This window comes from Myotis daubentonii, chromosome 5, assembly GCF_963259705.1.
Source record: "Myotis daubentonii chromosome 5, mMyoDau2.1, whole genome shotgun sequence".
In the NCBI taxonomy this organism is placed as follows: domain Eukaryota; kingdom Metazoa; phylum Chordata; class Mammalia; order Chiroptera; family Vespertilionidae; genus Myotis; species Myotis daubentonii.
In genome coordinates, this window is record NC_081844.1 from 105889459 (window position 1) to 105905910 (window position 16452).

The 16452-nt window shown below is 50.6% G+C and overlaps 1 non-coding gene across 1 annotated transcript; it reads right to left on the minus strand.

The window, feature by feature from the left end:
• Positions 1-1175: 1175 nt before the first annotated feature.
• On the minus strand, positions 1176-1294 carry LOC132236184 (5S ribosomal RNA). The gene has a single exon (XR_009453154.1). It is a non-coding gene; the product is annotated as a 5S ribosomal RNA (ribosomal RNA).
• Positions 1295-16452: the final 15158 nt, after the last annotated feature.

The window sequence follows — 16452 nt, forward strand, 5'->3', positions numbered from 1 at the left end:
AACACGGTCACTGCCCACGTGGGCTCCCAGGGTAGGGGGAGTCAGAGAAATGGGGCGCGGGAGAGTCTCAGCGCCGGTAACGCACTGCAGGGTACGTCGGGCATGAGAGGAGAACCGGCCACTGGGCGCTGTGAGGGACACGGAGACGCCTCATGCAGGTGGGGCACCTGGCGCAGTTGGGGCTGGGCACTGACGATTGTCACAAAAGGGCTTCTGCTGCCTCACGCACAGTTGTTGAAATTCATCCGACTGTACACTTCCAACCTATTTTTTATTGTATGTATAGTATACGTCAATAACATTAATTAAAAACAATAAAATTATTCACCAGCTGTATGACCCAACAATTTCACTCCCAGATGTTTACTTAAGACAAAAGCATATGCCCATAAAAAGTCTTATGTAGAAATATTCATTGCAACTCATAGCATAAGAGCCCAGAACTGGAAGTGGACTAAATATTCCAATTAAAACACACGATTCATTTGGATCTTTTAAAATGCATGTTGCTTACAAGAGACATAATAAAAGAACCTAGAAAGTTTAAAAGAAAAGGGATGGGAAACCATATCCATAAAAACACTAAAAAAGAAACAGATTATCTTTAAAAGCAGGCATAGGCCTACTAACAGATCAAACAGACAGCAAGACCAGAAGATTGAACATAAAGAATAACATTTCATAATTATAGAGAGGTCAATTCAACAGGAATGTATAACAACCCTACATTCAAATGAGCTTAATGGGAAGTCTCGAACACTGTGAGAACTGAAAAAGAGAAATAACCAATACCATAATCATAACGGAATGTCTCTAACCGACAATACCAACAGATACAAAAATTAGTAAGTATAGACAAAGATTTAAATGACATGAATAACAAACTTCATCACACCACCCACCCAAACGCAGATAGACACCTGATTTATGGCAAAGGTACCATAGCAGTGTAACGAGGAAAGAACTGTCTTGTCCACAAATGGTGCGAAATCAATTGCCCGACCTTATGGAAAATATGGACGCTGACTCTTGCCTCGGATACCGTGCTCAAAATTCTGTTTCAGGTGAATCCAGACCTAAGTGTGGGAAGTACCACAACAAAGCTTCTAGAATAAAACGCAGGAGCGTACATTTATGGCCACGGATAGGCAAAGACTTTTTTTTTTTTTTTTTTAAGCCTACAGCACCCGGTATTCCCAGGCGGTCTCCCATCCAAGTATTAACCAGGCCCAACCCTGCTTAGCTTCCGAGATCAGACGAGATCGGGCGCGTTCAGGGTGGTATGGCCGTAGACGGCAAAGACTTCTTGAACAAAGCACAAAGAACACTAACCATAAAGGAAAAGATCCTCAGATTCGATCATTTTAAAATCAAGAATTGCTTTATCAAAAGACACCATTAGGAGACTAAAACGGTAAACAGAACGGGGTAAGATGTTTTCAATATATGTCTCTGACAAAGGATCTGTACACTGAGTATAAAGAGAACGCCTACAAATCAATAAGAAAAAAAAATGGGCAAAATCTTGAACAAGCTCTTCATGAAAGGGCGTAGTCAACGGACAACTAGTTCCCCAAGAACCATAGTGAGACATCCCTGCTCACCAGGGGAGATCAGAAAGTCTACATTTTTAAAAACGGACACGAAGGATGCAGAGTACCTGGCACTCGCCTATACTTCCATGCAGTGCAAATGGGTACAAGTGCTTTGGAACACGGCGGGCAGTACCAGCTAAAGCTGAACATGCATGTGTCTGATGACCCAAGAAAACATGCCACTCCAAACGTGTGCTCTCAGAAAGACCCATGCTGCACATACAGGTACACATCCAGAAAGTCAACCCCAAAAACATCACAACGGCGTGATTTTTAACACTTGAGAATTAGAAGCCATTCAAAAGTTCATCAACAAATGCAGACTGGTGCAGCCCCTGTGGAGAACAGTATGGCGTTTCCTCAAAAAACTAAACATGGAGCTCCCATTTGACCCAGTGATCCCACTTCTAGGAGTATATCCCAAGGAGCTAGAAACACCAGTCAGAAAGGATACATGCACCCCTATGTTCATAGCAGCACAATTTACCATAGCTAGGATCTGGAAACAGCCTAAGTGCCCATCAGTAGATGAGTGGATTAAAAAACTGTGGTACTTGCCCTGACCAGTTTGGCTTAGTGGATAGAGCGTTGGCCTGCGGACTGAAGGGTCCCAGGTTCAATTCCAGTCAAGGGCATGTACCTTGGTTGCGGTCACATTCCCAGTAGGGGGTGTGCAGGAGGCAGCTGATTGATGTTTCTCTCTCATCGATGTTTCTGACTCTCTATCCCTCTCCCTGCCTCTCTGTAAAAAAATCAATAAAATATATATTTTTTTAAAAACTGTGGTGCATCTACACAATGGAATACTATGCTGCAGTAAAAAAGGAGTTCTTACAATCTGCAACAGCATGGATGGAACTGGAGAGCATTATGCTAAGTGAAATAAGCCAGTCAGAGAAAGATAAATATCACATGATCTCACTCATTTGTGAAATATAATGAACAACATAAACTGATAAACAAAAACAGATCCAGAGACAGAGAAGCATTGATCAGACCGCCAAACCTCAGAGGGAAGGTAGGGGAGGGTGGGGGTAAGGGGGAGAGATCAACCAAATGACTTACATGCAAGCACATAGTCCTAACCAATGGGCACAGACAACAGGGGGGTGAGGGCATGAGTGGGGGTGATGGGGGGTAATGTGGGGATAAGAACACATATGTAATAACTTAATAAAAAATTTAAAAAAAAAGAAATTTAAAAAAACAAAAAAGTTCATCAGCAGTGGAATGGATAAGCAGATAGTATTCTATTCATAAATGGAGCACTATCCAGCAATGAAAAAGACCAACCAGCACATGCAAAACCATGGGTACGTCTCACAGAAACACGGTGACGGTGACCGGAAGAGGACAATTCTCCATGACCCCATTCACGTGCAATTCAGAACCGGGTAAAATGAATCGATAGTGATACAAGTCAGGAGGATGTTGGCTACTTCTGGAGGGTAATAATCAGAAGAGAGTACAGCCGGGCTGGTGTGGCTCAGCGGTTGATCGTCAACCCAGGAACCAAGAGGTCACTGGTTCAATTCCCAGTCAGGGCACATGCGCAGGTTGCGGGCTCGATCCCCAGTGGGGGCCCTGCAGGAGGCAGCCAAATGATGACTTCCTCTCTCTTTGATGTTTCTATCTCTCTCTCCATCTGCTTTCCTTTCTCTCTAAAAATCAATAAAAGTATTTGTTTTTTTAAAAGAAGAGAGTATAGAAGAGACCCTGGGATGCTGGTGATATTCTATCTCCTGAACTGGATGGAAGGTACCCACTTGTATTCACTTTGTAAAAAGTTGTCAAGCTCTTCACTTAATGTTTGTGCGTGAAACTATATCATTATCCTTCAGTTTCAATGCTGAGCAAAAACATAGCATATGAAAGTCATTAAAGTTTATGAAACATATCGCCCTATCATTTGACTTTCAGGTAACATTGTGCCAATTCCCGCCAGCATTCCGACCAATCCTTCCCAAATGCGGAGTGTTATCACCTTCAAAGGCATTCTTTAGCTTCATCTTAACCTGATTTTATCCAACACGCCAGCAAACAGTGATCCCATCTCAAGCCACAGTGAATGCAGAGCAAACTCTCTCCACTGCCCCGGCCCCCACCAAGGCAGTGGGAACGGAGAGGGAGGGCTGAACGGGGGAGAGGTTCAGGGGGTCCCGATAGGACTGATGGCGGAGTGGGCCTGGTGGCACTCGAATCCCTTCCTGAGAGCAGCCTTTGGAGAAACGGCCGTGGGGCTGGGGAGGGGGTGGCCTGGAGGAGAGAGCCCTGGGCAGGAGCCAAGGGGTCTTATTTCTTAGCGCAGCTCGACCACTGCCTCACGGGGACCTGGGCAAGTGCCTTCCTCTCCCTGGGTCTCTGCTTCCTAACCCGTGAAATGAGGGCTTAGATTGGCGGGTCTCCAAGGCCTTTTTGAATTGGTTATGGTCACACACGATCCTGTGGGTCTCTGTAACGCAGTTGTAAATGCTCCGGGAGGCACATATGGGCACACGCATGCTGAGTGGGACATTTCATTGGCCAGAACTCTCCTTGGGGAGGAACATGTATTTGGCCAGGGAAGTGAGCCCCGAGGGGCACCTGAGGGCGCGAGGAATGGGCTCCCGGGGGAGGGAAGGAGATAACTGCTCCTTTCTCCAGAGAGGCGAGAAGGAGGAGTGAGGACAGAGCAGCCCAGACCGCCCCGCCAGCTGGTGGGAGGCTGTGTGGTCTCTGGAGCATCATCAGCAACATCACCAAGTTCACGACGGGCCGGGGCAGACTTCCTTGTGAAAACGGAGGCGGGGACCAAGCTCCCTGCGCAGACCAACCCGGGCCAGTCCGCAGGCAGCTCAAGAAAACACTGGGCCAGGGTGAGAGGGAAGCGTCCACGGGGATTAGCACACAGGGGAATAAGCACTGAGCTTTCTTTTCTTTCTTTTTATTTTTTTAAGATATTTTAATTGATTTCAGAAAGGAAGGAAGAGAGAGAGAAACATCAATGATGAGAGAAAAGAGAGTCATTGATCAGCTGCCTCCTGCACAATCCCCAGTGGGCTCGAGGCCACAACCTGGGTATGTGCCCTGACCGGGAATTGAACTGTGACCTCCAGGTTCATAAGTCGACGCTCAACCACTGAACCAGGCCAGCTGGGCAGCACTCAGCTTTCTTAGCGCGGCCAGGGAGCTGGGGCTTGAGTTTCATGGAGCCCGATCTCCAGGGCACAGGAGCCTTAGGGGATAAACAGGTGACCGCCCTCAACCTGCATGCAATAACCTGGGGGGGGACACAGGGCTCTTCTTACATCCCTCCCCTCCTTTCCAGCTGGAACCCCGGCCCTGGGGCCAGGCCTGCAGCAGCTGCGGCTGACACCCCCACCCCCACTGACCTCTTGTGCCAGGGCACCCTCACCTGGGCGTGGCGAGTGCCGATGGTTGGCAGCGGGCGCTTTAAAAACATGGCCCTCTTCACCCATCGCACAGGCTTTGCGCCCTGGAAACCACCTCCCCCTCCCTCGACTGAAAACAAGGTGGAATTCATAATTTTACAATTTTTCAAAACTGCCTAACTCCGAGGGAAAAGGGAGCTTTCGGTAACCCCTATTCGGTAGCCAAGAATTAGCAAGGAAAACACGGCTTCCCACTTTCTAATTGATGCCTTTGCCAAGGGCCCCGGGTCTGTGGGCTCCCCAACAGGCGTCTTTGGGGAATTCGTCTCGGGGAAACATCTCCCAGGCCACGGGCACTTCCCGTCGCCCCCAGGACTCCCGGGCCCCCTCGGCCACTAATTTTCTTAATAGAAAACCATTTCTATTTTTGAAATGAAAAATGACTTGTTAAACCCCTCCCCGGTCACTTTTTTTTCCCCCCTCCTCCCAGAGAAACACATTAAAGTAAACAAACTTGAGATGTAAAATGAAAACAGGGCCCCGCAGCACCTGCAGGGCTGGGGCGGCTCACATTACAAAGCGCCGTCTGAAGTGGCCCTCGCACTGTTTCCATTACAAATAGCCCGTCCTCCCGAAAGCAAGGCCAAAGCCGAATTAGTCAGATTACATCAGGATAGATTTTCCCGCAGCAGGAGCCCTTTGGAAACACCTGCCTGACACATTTCAGACGTGTGCCGGGGCCAGCCGGGCCCTCGGTGGCTGCGAGGGCTTGTCAAAGTCTCAACAAAAAAACGGGGGTTTGCGAGGGCTTGTCAAAGTCTCAACAAAAAAACTGAGTCAGACGGGGTGAGATGCCTGCGCGGAATTTGAGTTGCTGCAGACGGACTTTCTGGCACCTTTTAGCCAAGTTGTGACCAAGTCTTGCCCCTGCAGCGCTCGACGGCGCCAAGATGGTCCTGGAACTCGGGCCCCTGCGGCCCAGCCTCGTTTGGAGGATGGTGGGGAGGCACGCTGGGGTACTGGTCAGGGAGGGCTGGAGGCCCGGCCGCATAAGGAGTGTGTTTTCAAGGGAAGAGAGCAGAGCCCGTAGCCAGGCAGGGAGCAGGTGCACCTGGGCAGGTGATGCTCTGGATCACCTTTTTCTATACCCTAATGAACTTTCCACCTTGACAACCTTCTCCCACTTTAGTATTTATTTTGTTACCACTCAGTAATTATGGAAAATTTACTTTTCCCAATGATCTGCCGTAGTTAGAACATGGTGCCCAGGCCAGCGGGTTAAATAAATTAGATTATTAAACTGTCATATGGGCTGCCATAAGCATGCAAATGAGTCAGGGAGCATGACAGGGACTCTCCGGGAAGACTTCTAACATATAGCAAGTGGGGGAGGGGGGACCAAGCTGCAAAACCATACAGGTAAGACCTCATTTATTAAAAGCGGGGGCGGGGGGGGGCGGAAGCAAAGGCACATGGGTATGCACAGACCTGTGCAAGAAGGTGCGTAGAAAACGGACCAGGAGAAGGACTAGTAAACTACTGACAGCAACAGCCCCGGGGAGGGAATGGGGGCAGATCGATGAGGAGGGACTTCCGTGTCCTCTCTGGAATATGCTTGAAATGTGTGCAATGAGAATGGAGCCGTGTATCACCTGTGTAACGAGAGATGCCCATAATAACATAAAACAGAACTTGTGTGTGCGTGTGTGACGGGCAGCGTCTCAGCACCCAGGCACGTCCCTAAATCCTGCAAGCTGAAGAACCCACGCCTGCCTCTCTGGGTAGGCCCGGCCCTGGGACTTGCTGGGCTCTGAGGCCCTGGATGTCCTCTCACCCTGATTGGGCCGAAGGCCAGCCAGTGGTGCGTGCTGTCCACTCGGGTCCCGGCAGCTGCTGTCGGTGACACTGTCCGGGGACCTCAGGCCCAGTGGAGTACAAGTTCCCGAACCAACCAGCCTGGATGGGCATCCTGACACGGCCACTCACAAGAGCTGGACTTAGAACATCACCCTTGACCTCTGTGCCTCATCTGCTCAGCTATGAAATGGGGGGAATGGAAGCTATCTATTAAGGTGGTCATGGGAACTGGAGTAGGGGAATCGGGTAAAAGCACGTAGCACAGGGCCTGGCCCGTGGGGAGCGCTCTAAAATGCAAGTTGTTATTAACATGGAGCGCACAGTAAAGGTTCTCTTTTTACATCTACACGTTCTAAACAAGTACCTGCGAGGGTCCAAGTCAGTCGATCAGGGGTGGGGAACGTCTGACCTGCGGGCCACATAGGCCCACAAAATCATTTGGTCTGGCCCTGCCCAGGCATGAGGGCTGAGTTCATGAAATGTCTGACCAAAGACAGCAGGCTCATTTTAAGTGGATAATTTTGTACGGCCCTCGAATGATGTTATAAATAGCCAAACGGCTCTTGGCAGAGACAAGGTCCCCACCCCTGCAGTCGACGAGCACTTCCCCCTAAAATAGGCTGCCCACTGGCAGAGCAGGCCACCCGAACGCCCGCGTGCCAGTGGGGCAGGGCTGGGACCTTTCTCACTCATCAGAGAGCTCTTTATTCTTGAGGGACACGTGTAGACACAGCACTCCGGTGTACCTCAGGTGAGGCATCCCAGCGGGTCACCCAGAGGGCCGGGAGCAGACGGCGAAGCCAGGGGGGCGCTGAGCAGGACTCCAAAGGCCAAGAAAGCAGCCCGTCTGGAACCGGGGAGCTGGAGACCTGGCGGTTGGCTGGAGCAGCGTGGGGAGGGGCGGGAGGTGTTCCTCCCCGGCGTGGCACCTTGCCAGGGCACACCAGCTGTATTAGAGGACCAGGGTCGAACTAAACAGCCAGCGCTGCTTACAGCCAGGAAATTATTGACCTGGAGAGCACCCGTAGACGATCGTCAAATGCAAGGCATGCCAGGTCCCACCTGCCTCCTCCCCCGACCGGCAGGAACCTAACTGTGCAAAGTCTGAAACCAGCCCCCGGCCTCCTTTGTCTCATACATCACAGCCCGGATCGTCAGCGCAGTTCCCCTCGGGAGGGCTTTGATGGCTGGTGATGATGTCAGGAGGCAGAGAAAACACAGCTGGTCCTGCGGGCTGTTCAGCGAGAGCGCGCTGGGGGGACGTGTGCCTGTCCCCAAACGCCAGCCCTCACAGCTGCTCAGCTCCCCGCCCCCAAGGCTGGGGGTCCCCACCACCTCTCATGGAAGGAAACACGTGGCTCGGACCAATGAGACATGCCTTAAATTTTTAACAAAAATCATGCGTAAACATTTTTAAAGGGACTGGGATGTTTGGGGTTCTCCTTCCCTGGCCCCGTCATCAGTGAGTTCTCCTTCTCGCCAACTTTACCCATTAAGTACCACTCTCAGGTTCCTCCCCTGCTGCCATTTCCTCGGCTGGGGCTCGTGATCTCTCACTCAGAGTCTATAACCACCTTCTACCTGTTCTTCCTGCCTTCGGTCTTGGCCCCTCCCGTCCTGTCTCCACCCAGTGGTCAGAGGGACTTTCTCAAACACAAATCCCATCCATCTCTCTCCTAATTCTTCTTTTTTAATATATTTTTATTGATTTCAGAGAGGAACGGAGAGGTAGAGAGAGAAACGTCAATGATGAGAACCATTGATTGGCTGCCTCTTGCATGCCCCCTAATGGGGATTGAGCCCACAACCCGGGCATATGCCCTTGATCATAATCGAACTCAGGACTCTTCAGTCTGCAGGCCGATGCTCTATCCACTGAGCCAAAGCTGCTAGGCTCTCGGCTGATTAAAAGCCTTTGGTGGTTTTGCTTCCAGAATGCAGCCTGAACTCCTTTTGCATGAGACAGCCCCGTCTTATTACCCACAGGAGTTGCAGTCTAGAACGTCACCACAAACACGGAACTAGCGAATCATGAAACGCTCGTCTTAGGGGAAATACAGGGTTAGGATCCTGCAAGCGCCTGGCCACAATATTCTCACCAACCAATCAACATATAACCTTGTTGTATATGTGTTTCCGTTTAATGTTAACATCTATTTAATATGTATTGCTGATTCTTTAACAATGAACTCAGGCCAACAGAACCATATAACTCAGGCCTGCAGACGGTTCTCTGAGGCGCCTGCTTTCTGTGTAAGGCTCAGGATGTGATCGTCCCGAGCTAATGAAAAGTAGACAGACTTCAACGCTGTGGTTGGGGGCAATTTAAGCAGCGAAATCACCATCAGAAAGCAGAACAATGGGACAAACGTGGCGCTAAATAAATCACAGAAAGGACGCCTGTTGCCCTGGCTGGGTGGCTCCGTTGGTTGGAGTGTCCTCCCTCACACCCAAAGGTCAGGGCACACACCTAGGTTGCAGGTTTGATCTCCAGTCAGGGTGTGTATGGGAGGCAACCGATTGATGTTCCTCTCTCACATCAATGGTTCTCTCTCTCTCTCTCTCCTTCTCTCTCCCTTCTTCTCTCTCTTAAAAAAAAAAAAATCATCAATAAAAGTGTTTCCTCGGGTGGGGATATTAAAAAAAGGAAGCCTGTTAATGGTGTGAGGGCTGAAACAAGAAGGCAGAGCGCCACCCTGTTCGTCCTCAGCTGGGAACACATCCACTGGGTGACTCACATTCGTCATTGCTCTCCACATGTCTGTAAATAACCTAGAAGCACTGTATTCTTGGGGAGATTACAAATAACTTTTAGTAAGTGAATCTGCAAATACAAAATCCACAAATGATGAGGATCAACCATATTTATTAGCATTCACTGCCTGCCCGATACCTCTTTGTCCTAATCTGTCTGGGAGCAGAGTGAACACAGGGCAGGCACATGACCACACAGAGCCAATCCTAATGTCCCATCCCCTTGGCTGCTGTGATTGGTCCAGAGATTGGCATGTGACCCACCGCAGCCTATCAGAGCCTGCTCCTGGGATTATTCTACTAGAACTGGGAGGAAAGAATTTGGGGGATGGGTGTAGAAAGATGTGACCCTGGGCTGCTGATGACCATCTTAGCACCTGTAGCAGGAAACTGAGGATAAGAGAGACAGTGAGAGAGAGACACACACAGAGAGAGACAGTGAGAGACCAGGTTCTGTCAAGTCTGATTTTTCAGTACTCCAGGTCCTGCAACAGATCCCCATGTTTGCTTACCTTAATTTAGTTGCCTCTTACAGCAGAGTCCAGACTAACGCAGCATAGGAGGCCCTTCTGATATGGCCCCCGTCTGCCTGACATCATGTTCTTCCTTCAAAAGTTATGCCCAATGGCACAGAAACGCTCAGAGTCCCCCATGCGAGCTCTGCAGCTCCTCGCCTCCACCTCTGCCTAAGCCAGTGATGGCGAACCTAGGACAGGCGTGTCAGAGGTGACACGCGAACTCATTTTTTTGGTTGATTTTTATTTGTTAAACGGCATTTAAATATGTAAAATAAATATCAAAAACATAAGTCTTTGTTTTACTATGGTTGCAAAGATCAAAAAATTTCTATATGTGACACGGCACCAGAGTGAAGTTAGGGTTTTTCAAATGCTGACACGCCGAGCTCAAAAGGTTCGCCATCACTGGCCTAAGCTGTTCCCTCTACCAGCACCCACTTCCTTCACTCCTCACCTCAGTTTTCCTGCCCTTCTCTGCCCTCTCACCTTTAGCTACCGGCCTCGCACAGAGAACTCTGAACTCTCTTCAGAGCTCCTATTGCACCCAGACCAGGGTCCCCCTCCACAAGGTTCCCTCAGTGCCCAGCCCCTCTCACACCTCGTAGCAGGGCCTGTGCCCTGGGGGTGCCCCAAGGTGACAAACCATTGCATTTCTGGCCTTAAGTACAAAGTCCAAGTCTCTGCTATCACTTCTTTCCTGAGGCTAAGTCAGCGCTGCCCAAGGAAGCCCTTAAGGAAACACTTCACACTGAAGGAAGGCTCGCTGTCCAGAAAGCCCTTCTACATGCAGGAGTCCATTCTAGCCTCGCGAGAGCCCCGGGAGGCAGCTGTACCCTTCTCTCCCTTGGAGGAAACTGAGACTCGGAAGGAAAGTGCTACCGTCCCCTATGCATCACTCGTGGGTGACAGCAGGACACACTGCAGGCTTCCCGTCCTGGCAGCCAGTGGCCTGGACCATGGTGAAAAGCTGGGCCCTCCTTAGGTGGACTGTCCTTGAAACTCAAGATGCTTGTCAATCTCACCTCATGTGGATGAAGAATTGGGTGGAAAATACCACATACGGAGAGGAGAGTGGCCTGTCCCTGCAGTGGGAACTCGTGCTCTCTTGGAGGAAAGAACACCTCATCTTTTACTGGCCCCAGTCAACAGGTACTTGGTCAGAAAACTAGACATATTTCCTATGTTTCTTAAAAATTCAGCCAGCCCTGTTCCATTTAACCCTCACAACCTAGGTAACCAACTCATCTGTTTTTCCTGAGGATGTCCCAGGTTTCAAACTCAAGTCCCACATCTCAGGAACTCCCTCTATCCCAGGCAAAGCAAGATACTTGGTCTCCCTCCCCACCAATGACATGAGGCAGGTGTTGGAATGATTCCCATTCTACAGATGAGGTCACTGAGGCTCAGAAAGAGAATGTGACTGCCAAAGGTCTCACAAGTTATTTATTAATAGCCAAGCCAAGATACAAACCAACATGCCTCTGACTCTAAAAGCTCTTCACACCGCTCAGCAAATCCTCTCCTAGCAACCATTTAACCAACCATCTGGAACGGATTAGCAAACTGAGGCGTCATGCAGGAAGAGTGGGTGTCGGGCCATAAACATTATACAGCCATGTGAAAAGGAAACAATGCATCTAACCACCATGTTCGTTGGGCCTATATTTCTCATCGGATCTTAAAGGTGCCTACACAGGGCTTCCAGATCAGCTAGTGGAACAACAAGTCGACAGATGTTTTTCCCCCACTGAATTGGCCAGCGATTTGACTGTAATTGTGTCTGTACCCGATGCCAAAACAACAGGCCAATTAATCCAATTCCATTGGCCAATACAGTGGAAAGAGAAAATAAACAAAGCCAGTTGTCTAAGAGAGATGACCCAGTTGAGGACTGAATCTGGCTGGCTATTTCACTACCCCGACCAGCAAATTTGGTTATACCGGGTCACCTTCGGGCCCTTGGCAAACCTGGCCCGAAGCAGCTGAATTCACCAGCGCTGTTGGCAGGTCTATACGTGGCCCCGTCTCCTCCCGTTTCAGACCAGATCAACTTGATGATGGGAGCTGTGCTCGCTCCGGGTTATGTAACGACTGCCATGCTAAAGGCTTGCTGGGACTCGCTCTTCTCAAAGGCCTCTGAGTCCATTATGTAAGAGGCACGAGCTCATGCGTTTGGAGCGGACCAGGGCAAAAATGACATTTAAGATATTGCACAAGTTTTTAAAAGCAGTGGCTCTACAAATAAACAGTGCTTTTTAAAAGAAAGGGGGGGCGGGGAGAGTTTATAAACCCAATAAAGATGCAACAGGGGCCAAGCAAGATGAAAAGAAGTTTAAAGCTGTGGTGAGCCACCTTCTGAGGCCTTCAGAACACGCAGATCCAGAAAATTCCTCACATAGAAGAAGGCAGGGGCGTATTCTCAAAAACACCAACCAGGAACTTACCCTCCTACCGCCCCACCCCATCGCCACCACTAAATTGTTTGGATTCAATGGACAAAGTAAGAGGGAGCCAACAAAGGATTTCACCAAAGAGGAACCCAATCGTCCACTGCTTCTCTGGCCCTTTAAGCAGACACAGCCCAGCTGCCCAGCCCAGCTCGCCTCACCTCAGGAAGAGCTGAGAGCCCCAGGGCAGCTAGTAGACACCTTCGCTACGCACCTGGATCACAGCACCTTACCCACTGGAACAGCCAACAATGAGTAACAATTATTAAGCACTGGCTGTATACCACGCCCTGTCCTCAACACCTTCTATACATGACCCCACACGATCCCCACAATGCTTTGGGATAGATGCTATTCTCAAGCCCGATTTAAAAGTGAGGCATAGAGACGTAACATGATCTTCCGCCGGTCTCCCAGTGGTAGAGCTGGGATCTGAAACCACACATCGGATCCTAGACCTGTATCTGTTCCCAACCCCCGAGGCAGACGTTAAGAACGATCGAGAATATGTCAAAATGCTTCATTCACATAGCAATGAAAGAAACCCCAGCTCAGACTGGCTGGACATAGTTCATGTATCTGTTCACACAACAGCAAGTCTCGCGGCCGGTAAGGGGACTTCCGATTCAATGGATCCAGTGTCTCGACGTGCCATGAAGGGCTTGGGTCTTTCTGTTTTTCCATCACCGACCGCAGTGTCAACTTCATCTTGAGGCTGGTTCCCCTGTGTCTATGGGTTGCCCGGCAACAGCAGCCATGGCCACTGGCCCTCAGTGGGTTTGCTGCGAGAGGAAGAGACTGGGCTCCCTGTGGCCTCTCAGCACAGTCAGCATCCTTTTTTTTCCCCCAGGAGGCACCCTCCCATCTGCCTGGAACTCATCCTGGCCCCAGCACTAAGTGAGCTCCCAGGGAACGCTGCCAGATCGGCCCCTGAGGGCTGCGGCTACAGGAGCAATCAAGGTACCACGTCCTCACTCAAACATCTCAACCTCACAGAGCTCATCGATGGCACTGCATTAGCAAGGCGCTGCCCTCGAGTAGGTTGGGGGCAGGAGACATTACTAAGCAGACTAGAGAATCATCTAAAAGAGTCATTTGTTAGTTCACATAAAAAGACACGCCCCGGGGTGACCACGGGCCCGGTGCCCTGCATGGTGTAAATTGCAGTGAAGCTCTATGAAAAGTTGGGTGCATGTGCACCATGAAACTGGGAAGCCCTGAGGAAAAGTGGGTTCCATTTGCTTTAATGACCCTTTGGAACCAGGTACCTCTCTCCCTGACCCTCTGCCCTCTCCCAGCCTTATTTTTCCCTCCAGCCCTTTGCATCAGAGCAGTGGGTCAGAGACGCCCTCCGCTGGCATGGCCCGTTCCAGCTGCGCAATTATCTTTGCTTCCCGGTCAGGGGAGAGGCTCAGACACCAATCAACTCAATTTATTCATTAACTCGCACAGCCCAAGCAGCGTAAAAGAAAGTTGGCTTAAGTAACCAAGTTTCCAGTCTGGCTTCAAGCATTCCAATAACCCCGTTTCTTTTCCTTTCAGCCTCATAGCCCTCTGCTGGACTCTACCCAGGTAGTGTTTATTTGGGAAGTGTGAAGGCCAGAAAATGACCCTTGTCCCCAGAATAGGTCAGCCTACCGATCTCATCAACCTGGCCCAGACAAGCTGTCAAGAGGCAGAGAGAACCGTGACATCAGAGGTTGGTAGCTCTGATGCTACCTGCAGGACCAAGCACTCACTCCCCATACTGGCTGATGGCTCACAGCTGAGATCCATCCTGGGGTTGCCCTTGACACAGACTCTCTCCTTGACCAAATTTTACTTATTTTTATTTTTTTAATCCTCACCTGAGGATATTTTTCCACTGATTTTTAGAGAGAGTGGAAGGAGGGGGAGATATAGAGAGAGAAACATCGATGTGAGAGAATTACATCGACAGGTTGCCTCCCGCATGAGCCCTGACGGGGCCATCTCAGCTTCAGAGTTTCTGGAGGGATCAGCTGGATCCTCCGCTGCAGCCACATCACAGGTCAACTTGTCGTCTGCCTAGCCTTGCTTCCCTCTCTATATAGGTGACGGCCAAGGGGGAAAAGGGACTATACCCTGAAGGAGCCAACATGGATGGGCCAGCAGAAGGAATCAGATATGCGATAAAGGGGACAGAACATAATGGAAAGGGAGAGTTTACCATGTGGGCCCGATCAGGATTTAACACCCTGGCAAGGAGCTCGGGAGAAAGCACTTAAACACACTACTCCCTTGGTCGGCAAACTTCGGCTCTCGAGCCACATGCGGCCCTTTGGCCCCTTGACTGTGGCTCTTCCACAAAATACCATGTGCGGGCGCGCACGTACAGTGCGACTGAAACTTTGTGGCCCGTGCGCAAAAGTCGGTATTTTGTGGAAAAGCCAGTATTTTGTGGAAGAGCCACTCAAGGGGCCAAAGAGCCGCATGTGGCTCGCGAGCCGCGGTTTGCCAAGCCGCAGTTTGCTGACCACTGCACTACTCGATGGCTTTTAGAACGGCCACACGAAGTGAAGCAGAAATGCTAGCACTTCCTGCCTAGATGATGGAAGAAGGGATCAAAGGACTCAGAATCACGGGCACACAGAGCTCTCCAACTCCGCTCTGCAGGTGGCCATCTCCCGGTACAACGAGTAACATGCTGGTGAGAGGGACAGAGGCATCATGAAGTTCGGGGTGGCTGTGCTCGTGCGCCAGGCTGATGGCAGGAGATGCTGTTTCAGGACTCTGTGATAGCGAGTGGCTCACAAAAGAATGGGGCCAGGTGGTGGTGCTGAACCATCAGAAGCAAGGTTGGTGTGACCACAGGAGTAAGTGGAAAGACAGACAGGCAGAGACGTGGAGTGGTGAAGGAATACAGCGCCCTTACTAGCAAAACAGAGGCACCCCCAAAGGCTAGTTCTCCAACCAGGGGTGGGGAATCCTTTTTCTGCCAGGGGCCATTGGATATTTATGACATCACTACAGGCCCGGTGCATGAAATTCATGCACTGCGGGGGGGGGGGGAGGCGGGTCCCTCAGCCTGGCCTGTGCCTTCTTGCAGTCTGGGAGCCCTCAGGGAATGGCGCTGTCAGTCAGACATCTTTAATACTCCTATGGAGGCGGGAGAGGCTCCCACCACAGCTGCTGCGCTGGCCAGCCGTGAGCCCGGCTTCTGGCTGAGCAGCGCTCCCCCTGTGGGAGCACACTGACCACCAGGGGGCAGCTCCCGCATTGAGTGTCTGCCCCTGGTGGTCAGTGCGTGTCATAGCGACCGGTTGTTCTGCCGTTTGGTCTATTTGCATATTAGCCTTTTATTATATAGGATTCCCAGGCTGTACAAAATTATCAGCTTAAAAATTAGCCTGCTGTATTTGGTCGAACATTTAATTACTGCGCTCCTAATGCCTTGGCAGGGCCAGGCCAGATGATTTCCTAGGCCTTATTCAGGCCGTGGCCAGGCGTTCCCCGCCCTTTATAGACAATGGGAAGAAACAAAGGATGATGCTTCAGGAACCATGGCAAGCTATGTCAACAAGAAGCTAGGATTCCTTGCCCAATTTTCAACCCTGAAAGTCGTCAATGAAAGGAGAGTCCAGGTCCCCATGAGGAAGAACCCCAGGCAACCGCAGCGAGTATAGCCAACAGCCACGTCCCCGTCACTCCACAAAGGGGTCGATAGCCATTTGCTCGCCTGAAATACCCAGGCATCTCAAAAGCGATGGGACACCAGGTCTTTGGTGCAGCAGCAGCATGGTCCCCTGGGAGTGTAGGGGCAGCAGGGAGCCGGGCAATCAGGGGCGGCCGGGACCAGGTCTGGCTCACAGTGGGCCCCCCTAGTGGTCATTTCCCTGGTCCTCAAACATGTACGTGGAACAGACATTCATCGCAGTTAGGAAAAGCCCCG